The sequence below is a fragment of the Schistocerca serialis genome, chromosome 3 (assembly GCF_023864345.2).
Source record: "Schistocerca serialis cubense isolate TAMUIC-IGC-003099 chromosome 3, iqSchSeri2.2, whole genome shotgun sequence".
Lineage (NCBI taxonomy): Eukaryota > Metazoa > Arthropoda > Insecta > Orthoptera > Acrididae > Schistocerca > Schistocerca serialis.
In genome coordinates this window covers 497,266,535-497,281,194 of record NC_064640.1, presented here as the reverse complement: position 1 = coordinate 497,281,194, position 14,660 = coordinate 497,266,535, and the positions used below count along the sequence as shown (strand labels likewise).

General features: G+C 39.2%; 1 non-coding gene across 1 annotated transcript; it reads right to left on the bottom strand.

Annotated features, from left to right (window-relative positions):
- Positions 1–3,443: 3,443 nt before the first annotated feature.
- Positions 3,444–3,518, bottom strand: Trnat-ugu (transfer RNA threonine (anticodon UGU)). Its single transcript has one exon. It is a non-coding gene; the product is annotated as a tRNA-Thr (tRNA).
- Positions 3,519–14,660: the final 11,142 nt, after the last annotated feature.

The following is a 14,660-nucleotide window of genomic DNA, read 5'->3' as shown; positions in this document are numbered from 1 at the left end:
TAACACCAGGGTATAGTTAGTCAGAATATACTATCTGTTCATAGGGTCATATTGGTAAGACTTTGGTTTATCCTAATTCTGTTTGTCCCAGCTATGCAAAAGAAATATGAAGAAATAAGTAAAACTAATAGCTTTTTATTCACTGCAGCATATATAGTAAATGAGGGGGAGAGAAGATGTCAGAAATTAGGGTTTGAGGTGTAAGGAAATTAAAGTACAGTTTTTGTGTGTGAAGCCATTTTTGGCTTTCAGTTAATTTATTTAATTTGTGTCTGTTTAAAAATTATTTTAATGTTCATTTTTGGAACTTTTATAATGTCCTTACACTATAAAAACAGTTTTCATAAATGAAATTTAGGTAAAAGAAATGTAAATGAATGTTTGAGAGTGGTGGAGGGATAAATACATTTTCTCATTTCTTTTCATTTTGTTTTGTACAAATTATATTGACCATGCGCTATTTAATTAGGAGATGTTGACCCTCCAAAACAATGGAGATTGCGAAATACTTGTTTCCTGTCTTCCCCCCTCTTTCATGCCTCTATAAAACTGCAAATCTGAATCTACAGCATGTACTTTCATCTTTTTTGTCATCTCCAGAATGAAACACACACAGGCTAAAGGAGTCAGATAAAGACTGTGTGGGTAATTAGCTGCTATAGTTGTCATCCTTGATCTTCCCTTTTTTTGCCACCCCTTTCCTATTTCATCTTCCTGTGCCCATCTTCAGCCTTCTGTCCACTCATTTTTTACAATGCACCTGTTTCTTCATCTTTGCTTCCTCTATTTTTCTAATCACTTCACCCTCCATCCATCTGTTCTACCACTGTCTTCTATCTGCTACCCCACACACTCCTCCACTCTTCTTCCACTCACTGTTTCCTGTCTCCTCCTCTGCAACTCTTCTAACATTCATTTGCTTCCTCTTTTTCCTGTCTCCTCATGCTGTCCCCGCCTGATTTCCCCTTCCCCCTGTCCCCTCACTCCTCTCCCCACTCTCTTCTCACTTCTCCCACCCCTTTTGTCATACCTGTCTGTGCTCTTTCCTCCTCTTTTTCTGTCTTGTACCACCTTCTGTCTCCTCTATTTCCCAATCATTTTCTTTCTTTTCCAAACTCCTTGTCACCCCCTACCCCCCACTCCATGTGTCCCTCCTTCCCCATGCTGTCCTAGTGCCGTGTGTCCCCTGCCCTATCGTATCCTTGCCATCATCTGTCCCTCTCGTGGATGCCAACCATGAGCTTTCAAATTAAGGTTGCCGTGCCTTTAAATGCAGGTACAAGAGTGTCATTTTTCTTAAAATAAATAAAAATAAAGTCTATGGCACAATCCTGTGACTGGGCTATTGGCCTGACTGCAGGTGCAGGGTGGCAGGTCCATCACCATAGCTGCCTTTTACCCCAGGAAAGAACCCCTGTACTCATTTGATAGCAAGCTGGGTGGATCTGAGGCTGTCCTGGAGGGACTTCTACCTGAAACTTAACCCAGGAGCTCAAGGGCTGAAGTCTAGTGCCCTATTTGCTAGACCATCTCAGCTACCTCATTTTTGGTATACATTCAAAATCTTGGACGTTGTAACTGAAAATAATGATTTAATAACTCTAATATCCTCTTTGGCATAATTCAAATGTCAAAATATATGCAGTTTTAAAGCAATCAGTGAAATCCTTTTAAAAGCTTGTTTTTTAAGTACGCATGTCTATGCAGCCTATGAAAATTCCTGGCAGATTAAAACTGTCTGCCAGACAGAGACTTGAATGTGGGACCTTTGGCTTTTGCGGACAAGTGCTCTAGCGACTGAGCTATCTAAGCATGTCTCACGAGGCATCCTCACAGCTTCAGTTCTGCCAGTACCTCGTCTCCTACCTTCCAAAGCACTTGGCTGCGAAAGGCAGAGGTCCCGAGTTCAAGTCCCAGTCTGGCACACAGTTTTAATGTGTCAGGAAGTTTCATAACAGTGCACACTCCACTGCAGAATGAAAATTTCATTCTGATAAAATTTGTTACCCTTGAAAAGTTCTTATTTCTTCAGGAAGGTCACATCTTAAAAAAGAAAAATTGTTCCCTACATTTTGTTTTGCATACGTATAAGAATTAATCATGTACTTCAGCATATATGCAATTGGCCTGAAAGTTCTTGAAAAACAATCTTTTGCCTCATCATATTCACTCCCTGACAATATACTGTTCCAAGTGGACATAATTAATGCATTTCTATAATAGTTTTGATTGAGATCACTTTTTTAAAAAAATCCTTTAATAATCAGCTTTAAAATGAGGAGTGGAAAGAACATTTAATCCAAACATAGGTAGTGCATTAAATACACTCTCTCCATTACTGTCTTTGTGTCTCCGAAACTCGTGAACATAAACAGAGTTCATGGCATTGTGTAGTATGATTATATTATGTCACACCTTTCATTGTCTCCCTTGAAAATTTCTTAGTACACAATCACTGAGAAAACCTAAAGGATACATTTGCTGAAGTGAAATGATAATTAAATGGACACCCTAGCTGCAAACAGGCATTGATGTTCTTCATTGGGGACATGTTGAAAATGTGTTCCCCGACCGGAACTCGAACCCGGGATCTCCTGCTTACATGGCAGACGCTCTATCCATCTGAGCCACCGCGGGCACAGAGGATAGTGCATCTGCAGGGACTTATCCCTTGCACGCTCCCCGTGAGATACACATTCCCAACATGTCCACACCACCACATTCGTAGTGCGCCTAATAGATGTTTGCCCATCATACTCATTACTCGTGGCAGATTAATCTACCAAGTCCCGTACGAGTTCGGGCATAGCGTGTGCGTTCGCACAAGAAGGTCAATGGCCGGAAAGCCATATTTTAACTATATATGACGGTAGTATCTGTTCCCGAAAGAACAATTACCGTGGATGACCATGCAGCTTTGCTAGAAATGAAATGATAATTAAATGGACACCCTAGCTGCAAACAGGCGTTGATGTACTTCATTGGGGACATGTTGAAAATGTGTGCCCCGACCGGGACTCGAACCCGGGATCTGCTGCTTACATGGCAGACGCTCTATCCATCTGAGCCACTGCGGGCACAGAGGATAGTGCGTCTGCAGGGACTTATCCCTTGCACACTCCCCGAGAGATACACATTCCCAACATGTCCACACCATTACATTCGTAGTGCGCCTAATAGATGTTTGCCCATCATACTCATTACTCGTGGCAGATTAATCTACCAAGTCCCGTACGAGTTCGGGCATAGCGTGTGCGTTCGCACAAGAAGGTCAATGGCCAGGAAGCCATATTTTAACTATATATGACGGTAGTATCTGTTCCCGAAAGAACAGTTACCGTGGATGACCATGCAGCTTTGCTAGAAATGAAATGATAATTAAATGGACACCCTAGCTGCAAACAGGCGTTGATGTACTTCATTGGAGACATGTTGAAAATGTGTGCCCCGACCGGGACTCGAACCCGGGATCTCCTGCTTACATGGTAGACGCTCTATCCATCTGAGCCACCGCGGGCACAGAGGATAGTGCGTCTGCAGGGACTTAATCCCCTGCACGCTCCCCGTGTAAGCAGGAGATCCCGGGTTCGAGTCCCGGTCGGGGCACACATTTTCAACATGTCCCCAATGAAGTACATCAACGCCTGTTTGCAGCTAGGGTGTCCATTTAATTATCATTTCATTTCTAGCAAAGCTGCATGGTCATCCACGGTAACTGTTCTTTCGGGAACAGATACTACCGTCATATATATTTGCTGAAGTATATTTGTGTTTTTATGGTTTTGTTTGTCTGCGACCCCCTGTTCGTGAAACTGGGAAACCATGGGTTCCCCACAGTGTAACAATGAAATAGACTGCTATGTAAAGGATTCTTTTGTGTTGTTGCACAGTAATTAGTATATGTATATTAAATAATTGTAATGAATTTATTTTATTTTGTAAGTGTGAGTAATGTGGAGTTCAGGTACATTTGCATACCTAAATGTCTTCACTTGGTTACTGGGTGTAATTGTTGTGATTCTGTCATATGTACCTGAATTTGGGTATGGTTGGTAATACTGAAGTCCCCCAGACTCCTTCCCAGGCCTTGTTTCCCTCACCTGTTTATACTGTTTCTGTCCATCCGCCCCTGCTCTGCTCCATATGCAGTCTGTGCTCTGCCGTCTTTATTGTACAATAACCTTTACCTACCAAGGTTACTTTAGTGTGAGGCACTATACATACCATATGAGTCTGTGGCCAGTGATGTGTGTTAGAAATGATTTTATTGCTGAGGACAGAACACGGTATTTCAGTTTCCTCTTTGGAATAAAATAGCTGAATAGCTGTCATCCCCCCCCCCCCCCCCACTGCCACGTCTCTCTCTCTCTCTCTCTCTCTCTCTCTCTCTCTCTCTCTCTCTCAGCTTCCCCCTCTCCAGGTAATGCCTTACACTTGCAAATTTTTAGGTGTTGAGATGAAAGTTCCAATGGAGGCTTTGTCATCCACTCTGATATGTATATATCTCACAAAGTGCACTATGTTGTATAGAAATTATGCCTTTCATTACTGTGTTTATTGAAATGTGCCTTAAAATTGTGGTGGGAACTTGATTTGTGCATTACATCTGCAGTGAACTAATTGTTTTATTTCTCTACCTCGTGATTTTTAACATATCTTGACAATCTTTTTGCCTGTTCATGCATTATTTTATGAAACCATCTTGTCACTAACTGTCATTCTTATTGTAACTACACTGGAGAAGATACAGCAGAATTTAAACGTTGTATCCCTTAATTTTACATTGAATTATATGCATTCTGTTACTGCTTTGTTTATAATGTAGTGTAATTTTTTTTAAAATATGGTATGGAAATTTCTGAAAGAATGTGTTGTTGGCTATTTTTTAGCTAGAGCACGTGGATACGCCCCCCCCCCCCCCCACACACACACACACACACACACACACACACACACACACACACACACTCTCTCTCTCTCTCTCTATATATATATATATATATATATATATATATATATATATATATATAATTTCATTTCTTCTTTTACTTGTTTACATGTATGCACATGGTAGACTGTGTGGGATAAAATGTAAAAGGTTGACAGAAATCTCACCAAAGCATAGTTCCTTTTGCAGTTTTCCTCATCAGTATTCACACTACATGCTCCTACATGGAAATTCCCAGCCCCATAAAAAATAACCATCATTTATAATTGTGAGTTTGAACAAAATTTCAGTTTAAAGAGCACTTTATTCATATTTTCACTCTTGCTCATGAAATTTCAGTTAAAGTTTACTCATTGACTCTTCTGTACTAATTTTCCTTTCCATGTTGTTCTCAGGGAAATGTAAAACTCAGGTTTTACGGTATTCATTAATCTTGCCATAATTTATCACTCATGGTACAGGGGTGTGTGTGTGTGTGTGTGTGTGTGTGTGTGTGTGTGTGTGTGTGTGTGTGTGTGTGTGTGTGTGTGTGGTGGGGGGGGGGGGTTTAGTGTGGGAAGTGGTTGCTTTCAAGACATAACTTGGCCAGTTTGAAAATGTATTGTTAAACATATCTGCGGAGGCAGTAACCCTCTCCACCAGCCATGCCATTGTATTGTGTATTTAACTGCCCATATTTTCCATCCAGCTACTTGGAATATTCGCTATTCATTGTAACAATACTCTTGCCGCCTGTCCCTCCCCATCCCTTCGTGCAGGTGCATAAACAATGTAGTCAGCATGTGCCTGTTCTACCAAATGCAAAATGTGACTGTTGGAGGGTTAACAATTAAAGTTATGTAGATAAAATTGGATTAATGTTTGCCATGATATGTACTCGTAAGGAGTTGCATACGCACAGTACATGTATTATCTACTAACGGCTAGCTGATTGAGTTGAAATGAAATCCATTTGTCAATTTCACGTCCCAGTGAATTGTTTTAAACTGGCAGTTTTATGTTAAGGGGTATCATAATGGGGATGGTCTTTCTTACAAAACATTTCAACTTGCAGGAACAGGAATTACTTATTTAAGTGTGCTAGTGTGAAGTTAACGTAGTACACTTGTACTCTTAAATTTACTTATATGGGCTTCTCTGCACTTTCCCTTGGCTACCAGAAATCAAATTGCAATAATAAGGAAATTAATGCATGAGATTTTGTGCTTGTACACTTATAAGTGTATAACACATGAGCAACTACAGTTCTCAAATATATGGCATAGTTGTCAAAGTTCTTTGATGCAAAGGAGATGTGATTTTCAAGAACTTGAAGGTGTACATTATGCCTGAGAAACATTTATAGCTTTCTGTGCTTCTAACTGCCCAGGTCTGTTTTTATGTATTAATGTGCACTTCATTCTTCAGCAAAAATAGTATCAGAACAGGTGTCTTCCAGAAAGTGATTTGATATTTACAACGAAGAAATTGATGAGTGAGGAGGAAAATTTGTCTGTTGTAATGGCAAACATAACTCTTATTGGTAAATTTTATTTGAAAAAAAAATTTAGTTAAGATGTTGCATGTGTCGTAAATGTCAGATAGAGATCTGAATGTTAATTTTCTCAACTTCTGGCATTACCTTACTCTTAAAATTCTATTGAGTAAAGTGTATTAGGTAGAGCATGATACTTTCTGGAATTTTATGTTTAAAAAGAAGTGCAATTCATCATATTCCCTCCAGTGTGTAATGCAGCATTTGAAGTTCCTCAGACAATCCATGAGCTTAGCTGCATTATAATTTTGCAGTCTGAAGCATACTTTTAGGCTCATTCTAGTGCTTTTATATGATGAATCTCTTAATAAAAATCTTGTTGTTAAATCTTAACTAATGAATGTATTACTGTTGAATGTAAGTAGGTTCTAATGTCTATGTGCACCTGCTGCAATGTGAAGGACTGAATTTTTGAGTCCCATCTTACCCATGAACACATAAGATTATAAAGAATTGCGTCCTTCCATTTTGTAAATATTATATCATTATGGAAAACTAGACGTAGCACTGTATAGAGTGAATTAATTATGACATTTTCCCTATTTTAATTACCAATAGTTGTCAACTAATTTGAAATTCTGACCAGTATCATTTGAAATATACATAAAACATATTTTTTGTTTCTTTTATGCACCTTTTTGTAACATTTAGGTTAAAAATAAACCTTACTGATTATGATTGTAACTAATTAGCTTTAAGTTGGTATTCCACTGTGAATTTGTGTTCGAACTAAATGTGTATATGGTACTCATAGCTTACTACTAAAAGTAAATTCTATGGCTATCATGCAGCTTTGGCTGGAAATATAAAACTTAGAACACACAGAAAAATTTGTAATCAACGGTATTTCCTATTACATGACAGTTTTTTAAAGCTTTACAGATGACACAAGTATGTTACAGTATTTTGTTATTGCCTTGACAAGTTATCGTGCAGAAACAGTGCTTACTGGAAACAAACTAATGAAATTACTGGCTTTTTTTTTTTTAGTTATTGTTGTTGTGTAATAATAGCTGTTTACTTTTTGAGCACGTGCACCCAAATTAGGACTTAAGCTGTTTTTAATTTTTTGCAGCATGTGCATTGACCATTGTGTGGAACCATTTTCTATGACATATCACATTTATATGCCTGTAAGACAAGTGATATTACGTTTAGTAATGGAATACTGTGCTTTAGCTTAGAAAACCTTTGTCATGTTTGTACATTGAGAAAATGTTAGTTTGTTAATGCTTAATTGAGAGTTCCTGTAGATCTGCTAATTATTCTTGCTGCTGTTCGTGAACTCATTAGTACAATTTGTACACCAAAGCTAATTCTGTCTAGTCACATTATTCTGTCATTGTTAATGACCAGATCTTCAGGAACTAATGAAACTTATTTTGAATGAACTTTTGTGTGTGTGTGTGTGTGTGTGTGTGTGTGTGTGTGTGTGTGTGTGTGTGTGTGTGTGTGTGTACTGAAGCATTTAAATAATATTTTGGACATGACATTATCTGTATTGCAATAAACATATTGTACACTATTGTACAAATAAAAGTTTATATGCCTTCTTTCTATGATAATTGTCATTAATTATTTAGTTTTTAACCACTCGTTTTGTTATTTTAAACCTTCTGTCAGTGATGGTACATAGTCTTAATACATTAATGGTAATATGTTTAAATAGAAAACTCTATATACGAGATATATTCAAAAAATTCTGGAACTTTGTCCTCAAAACTTTCCTACACTTACCTTTTACGTATTGTGCATGGTCTCCTTCAAAATACTCTCCGCCACAATTTATACACCATTCCCAATGCCGTTTCCACTTCCAGAGGCAGTCTTGGTATGTCTGTTGCTGGATCACACAAAGTGCCGGTTGCAAATTTTCTATTATCTTGCCTATGATTGTCCTTTGTATGGGGGTTTCAGCTTTGGAAATAAAAAATAAAAAAAAAAATAAAAAATAAATAAACCTGCAGAGTGCGGAGGATGAGGCAGCACATTGATTTTGTTTTTTGTGCAATAGTTACACACCAATACGGAAGAATGTGTGAGTGCGTTATTGTGATATGAAATCCATGAATTGTCTCACCACATTTTCAGGCTGTGTCCTTCTCACATTTTGTCGCAGACATCAGAATATGTCCTGATAGTACCATCGATTAACAGTTTGTCCCTGTGGCCTGAATTCATGACGAACTAATCCTTCGACAGACGTCCAAGGGCATTCAGAATGAGGTTCATCATTAATTTCCATCTGACCATTTTTAAACCGTGTGAACCATTCGTAACACAGAGTACGGCTTAGCGCCCGTCACCCTAGGCTTCCTGCATCATTTGGTGTGTGTCTGTAATGGTTTTCTTGCATTTCACACAAAATTTAATGCAGACGCATTTCTCCTCTAACTCTGCCATCTTGAAATTTGCAAACTGTTCGACACAACGTTCTACTCATTACAGCACTGAACAATAACTAACAGACATATAACCATGAAACTTCCAGAGGTTACACATTAAACACAGACGTGTGCAGAAACACCAATCGTATTTCACTCCAACACACCATTGGTGCAAAATTATGATTGTTCCAGAATTTTTTGCACAAACCTTGTATATCAGAAAAATTGATTTTTATAAAATTTAATGACACAGGTTGAAATGATATACAAAAACTTCATAAATCTAAACTTAAATACCATCAAGAGTCTAATGCTTGTTTCAAGCAGAAATAAAGTGGTTTATTTGGTATGAGAAGTTACAGACTAATAGGCAGTGTCTCTCTCGTGAAAGAATGAAGAAAAGAAAATAATGATATTACAGTGTCTTGGCTACTTACTACATTTGTAAGGAACTAATTAATTTTGTAACAATGCCCAGAAGTAAAGGCTAGGTGATGCATGAATAGTGTGTGAATCATGTTACACATTGTATATTGATTTATTTACCTGGGCGAGATGAACTGGTGGGCTATAAGATCCTCTATTATATCTAACCAGACATTCTTTGTATTTATCATTACGATCATAGGTCACACGTGTTGTAAGAGGTATTACATCTAATGGGGAATCCAAAACTTCTAAATAGCTATAACGTAAATAGTGAAAATAGTCGTATCTATAACAAAAAAAATGGTATTTGTAGTTCTACATCTCTAAAGTGAATATAAAGACACATTAAAGGCAAGTAGATTGAAACAATTAGCATGTAGCAAGAAATTTGATAGAAGGGTTAGGAGAAGGAAAGAAAAACACGATCAAAAACAATAGTGGGTGAAAGATATTGGCTAAGCAGACAATAGCAACAGAGTAGTTCACAAACATAAATATAGCCAAAGCCTTGCAGACAAACAAAAATTACGCGAAGTGAAATTTAGTGTGAGGAGGGCTATCCAAGAGGTGTTCAATGAATTCGAAAGTAAAGTTCTATGTACTGACTTGGCAGAAAATCCTAAGAAATTTTGGTCTTATGTCAAAGTGGTAGGTGGAGCAAAACAAAATGTCCAGACACACTGTGACCAAAATGGTACTGAAACAGAGGGTGACAGACTAAAGGCCGAAATACTAAATTTCTTTTTCCGAAGCTGTTTCACAGAAGAAGACTGCACTGTAGTTCCTTCTCTAGATTGTCGCACAGATGACAAAATGGTAGATATCAAAATAGATGACGGAGGGATAGAGAAACAATTAAAATCGCTCAAAAGAGGAAAGGCCGATGGACATGATGGGATACCAGTTCGATTTTACACAGAGTACGCGGAGGAACTTGGCCCCTTTCTTGCAGTGGTGTACCGTAGGTCTCTTAGAAGAGCGTAGCGTTCCAAAGGATTGGAAAAGGGCACAGGTCATCCCCGTTTTCAAGAAGGGACGTCGAACAGATGTGCAGAACTATAGACCTATATCTCTAATGTCGATCAGTTGTAGAATTTTGGAACACGTATTATGTTCGAGTATAATGACTTTTCTGGAGACTAGAAATCTACTATGTAGGAATCAGCATGGGTTTCGAAAAAAATGATCGTGTGAAACCCAGCTCGCACTATTCGTCCACGAGACTCAGAGGGCCATAGACACGGCTTCCCAGGTAGATGCCATGTTTCTTGACCTCCGCAAGGCATTCGGTACAGTTCCCCACAGTCGTTTAATGAACAAAGTAAGAGCATATGGACTATCATACCAATTGTGTGATTGGATTGAAGAGTTCCTAGATAACAGAACGCAGCATGTCATTCTCAATGGAGAGAAGTCTTCCGAAGTAAGAGTGATTTCAGGTGTGCCGCAGGGGAGTGTCGCAGGACCGTTGCTATACATAAATGACCTTGTGGATGACATCGGAAGTTCACTGAGGCTTTTTGCGGATGATGCTGTGGTATATCGAGAGGTTGTAACAATGGAAAATTGTACCGAAATGCAAGAGGATCTGCAGCGAATTGACGCATGGTGCAGGAAATGGCAGTTGCATCTCAATGTAGACAAGTGTAATGTGCTGTGAATACATAGAAAGAAAGATTCCTTATCATTCAGCTACAATATAGCAGGTCAGCAACTGGAAGCAGTTAATTCCATAAATTATCTGGGAGTAGGCATTAGGAGTGATTTAAAATGGAATGATCATATAAAGTTGATCGTCGGTAAAGCAGATGCCAGACTGAGGTTCATTGGAAGAATCCTAAGGAAATGCAATCTGAAAACAAAGGAAGTAGGTTACAATACACTTGTTCGCCCATTGCTTGAATACTGCTCACCAGTGTGGGATCCGTGCCAGATAGGGTTCATAGAAGAGAGAAGATCCAACGGAGAGCAGCGCACTTCGTTACAGGATCATTTAGTAATCGCAAAAGCGTTATGGAGGTGATAGATAAACTCCAGCGGAAGACTCTGCAAGAGAGACGCTCAGTAGCTCGGTACGGGCTTTTGTTGAAGTTTCGAGAACATACCTTCACCGAGGAGTCAAGCAGTATATTGCTTCCTCCTACGTATATCTCGCGAAGAGACCATGAGGATAAAATCACAGAGATTAGAGCCCACACAAAGGCATACCAACAATCTTTCTTTCCATGAACAATACGAGACTGGAATAGAAGGGAGAACCGATAGAGGTACTCAAGGTACCCTCCGCCACACACTGTCAGGTGGCTTGCGGAGTATGGATGTAGATGTTCTTGCTTTGTGGATGAGCACAACCGGTTTACTACTGCAGATAAGTGGGACGTTGTGTTGTTGTTACAGTGAGATGATGGGTGCATCATCTCTAATGTGAGGTATTGGAGACAACACACGCTGATGAAACAATGAAGTAGACATAGCATAGAATAGTAGGGCAGTGTGTCTGGCTGCAATCATTCCAACTAGGCCTATGAAACACAGACTTGGCCAAATAGACGAATGTTGCAGATGCAAGGCACACAGCAAGTTGTAACATAGGCGGTGCTGAATTAGATTGTAGTAGTGAAGGTTCAATAAAACTAGTGATTGCTCACATTTGCATTTTGCATTCTGTGTAAAATATGTTCTGAAACCTCTGAAGGGCATAAAGGCAAGCAGAAGTCTTCTCCCACATGGTGATATTTTTCTTTGCAGATGAGGTGCTCATCTAAAGCTACAGCCCAGTTCACTGTTTTCTGATGTAGTATTGGGATACCATCAAAAATAGGAGATAATTGTTTGCAGAATTCAAAACTTACCAGTTTCTGATGGGATAATAAAATTACTGGGGACTTCTTCACATTTAGTTTGCCCAAGGTTTTGCAACCACCTGATCACTGAAGATAGATTCTCATTCATCTGGATGACAGCGGTATTGGTATCCTCAATTCTGATACTTAACTAAGGTTGGAGGTCATCAACAAAGAAATGATATTTACAGAATGGAACTGACAAAATGTTGTTGACATAAACTGAGGTGAGGCGACAAAAGTCATGGGATAGTGATATGCACATATACATATGGCGGTAGTATTGCTTACACAAGATATAGAGGAGCAGCACATTGGTGGAGCTGTCATTTGTACTCAGGTAATTCCTGTGAAAAGGTTTCTGATGGTACTGTGGCCGCACGATGGGAATTAACAGACTTCGAACAGGGATAGGTAGCTGGAGCTAGGTGCACGGTACATTTGATTTCGGAAATCATTGGGGGAGAATTAAATATTCTCTGATCCACAGTGTCAGAAGTACTGGGAATGGCAAATTTCAACCATTACCTCACCACGGACAATGTATTGGCTTTCACTGAGTAACAACATTTGCATAGAGTTGTCTGTGCTGACAGATAAACCACACTGCATGAAATTAACACAGAAATCAGTGTGAGACAGTGGTGTGGGCTGTGTTTACATGGAATGGACTGGGTTGTCTGGTCCAACTGAGACCATTTGCAGCCATTCATGGACTTCATCTTCCCAAACAATGATGTAATTTTTATAGATGAGAATGTGCCATGTCACCCACCGGGCCACAATTGTTTGCGATTGGTTTGTTTGAAGAACATTCTGGACAATTTGAGTGAATGATTTGGTTACCCAACTCACCCAAAATGAAACCCGTTGAACATTTCCAGGACATAAACGATAGGTCAGCTGGTACACAAATTCCTACACCACCAACACTTCCGTAATTATGAGTGGCTGTAGATGCAGCATGCATCAATATTTCTGCAGGGAATTCCCAGTGACTTGTTGAGTGCATGCGACATTGACTTGCTGCACTATGCCAAGCAAAAGGAGATCCAGCATGATATTAGAAGATATCTCATGACTTTTGTCACCTCAGTATACAAGGGCAACATAGTATACCCTGTGACATCTCTGAGATGCTGTGATTCCAAGATGACTTCTCATTCCCACCGACACAGTGTTTTTGAAGTAGCTTACAAACCATTTTAGTGTACAATTAGAAAATTTTAGCTGACACATTTTTCAGTGGTAGTTCGAAGCTGACTGTATCAAATGATTTGGCAGAATCCAAAGCTCCAATTGCATGACGCTCTTAAGGTTTGGACCACTTTAGCAGCGCCTCAAGTGTATGTTTGGAACTGTAGACTGGTTCATGTTGACTGATTATATGATACATGTGGTATATTTATAGTGTGAATCTGTGCATGCACACTAGATGGAAATTATGCATAAAGTTGGAAGCAGGGTGTTTAATTCGAATAATTGTCTTTCAAGAAACCAAAAACTTCTGATAGCTCAAGGTTCCTATTTATTAAATAATTGTTGTCTTATGTAGCTATGACACAATTAATGTTATTACTGTTTTATATTATGGCATATGTTTCCCCAAAGATATTTTACTAAATTTATGTTTACACAACATTTTGCATATGGAGGACGCAGTTGCTTTTGGAGCTACTGGCCTGACAGTGTCTAGCATGGAGATGACCACGAAAAGGTAGAAGTTATTGACTTCAATCCTGGATCAGAATAAGGGAAGATGACTCGGGATACATTCTCTATTAATGAAGGACTTAGGCTAGAATATCTCCCTCCTAGAATGGTGAAATAAAGCAAGAGATGAAATGAAACGTGAACGTTAATCAATTAAGGTGCTACATATACAAATCGAAAATTGTATGTGTAATCAAAAATAAAAGATTGTTAACATACCTTATTATGGCACAATATGATGAGAAGGAAAGTTGCTACTCACCATATAGCGGAGATGCTGGGTCGCAGATAGGCACAACAAAAAGATTTTCACACTTTAAGCTTTCGGCCAGTGGCCTTTGTCAACAACAGACGCACGCACGCGCGCCCACACACACACACACACACACACACACACACACACACACACACACACACACACACACACACACACACACGACTACAGTCTCAGGCAACTGAAACCACACTGGCAGTGTGTGATTACTGGCAGTGTGGTTTCAGTTGTCTGAGACTGCAGTCGTGTGTGTGAGAGTTGCGTTTGCATGAGTGTGTGTGTGTGTGTGTGTGTGTGCGCGCGCGTATGTGTGTCTATTGTTGACAAAAGCCATTGGCCGTAAGTTTTAAGTGTGACAATCTTTTTGTTGAGCCTATCTGTGACACAGCATCTCCGCTATATGGTGAGTAGCAACTTCCCTTCTCATAATATTGTTACATTCCATCCTTGATTTTCAATTGTTTGATCTTATTATGGTACAGTGAGTCATGAGGATCACACAGGCACCTTTACACGCTATGTGCCTGGATTA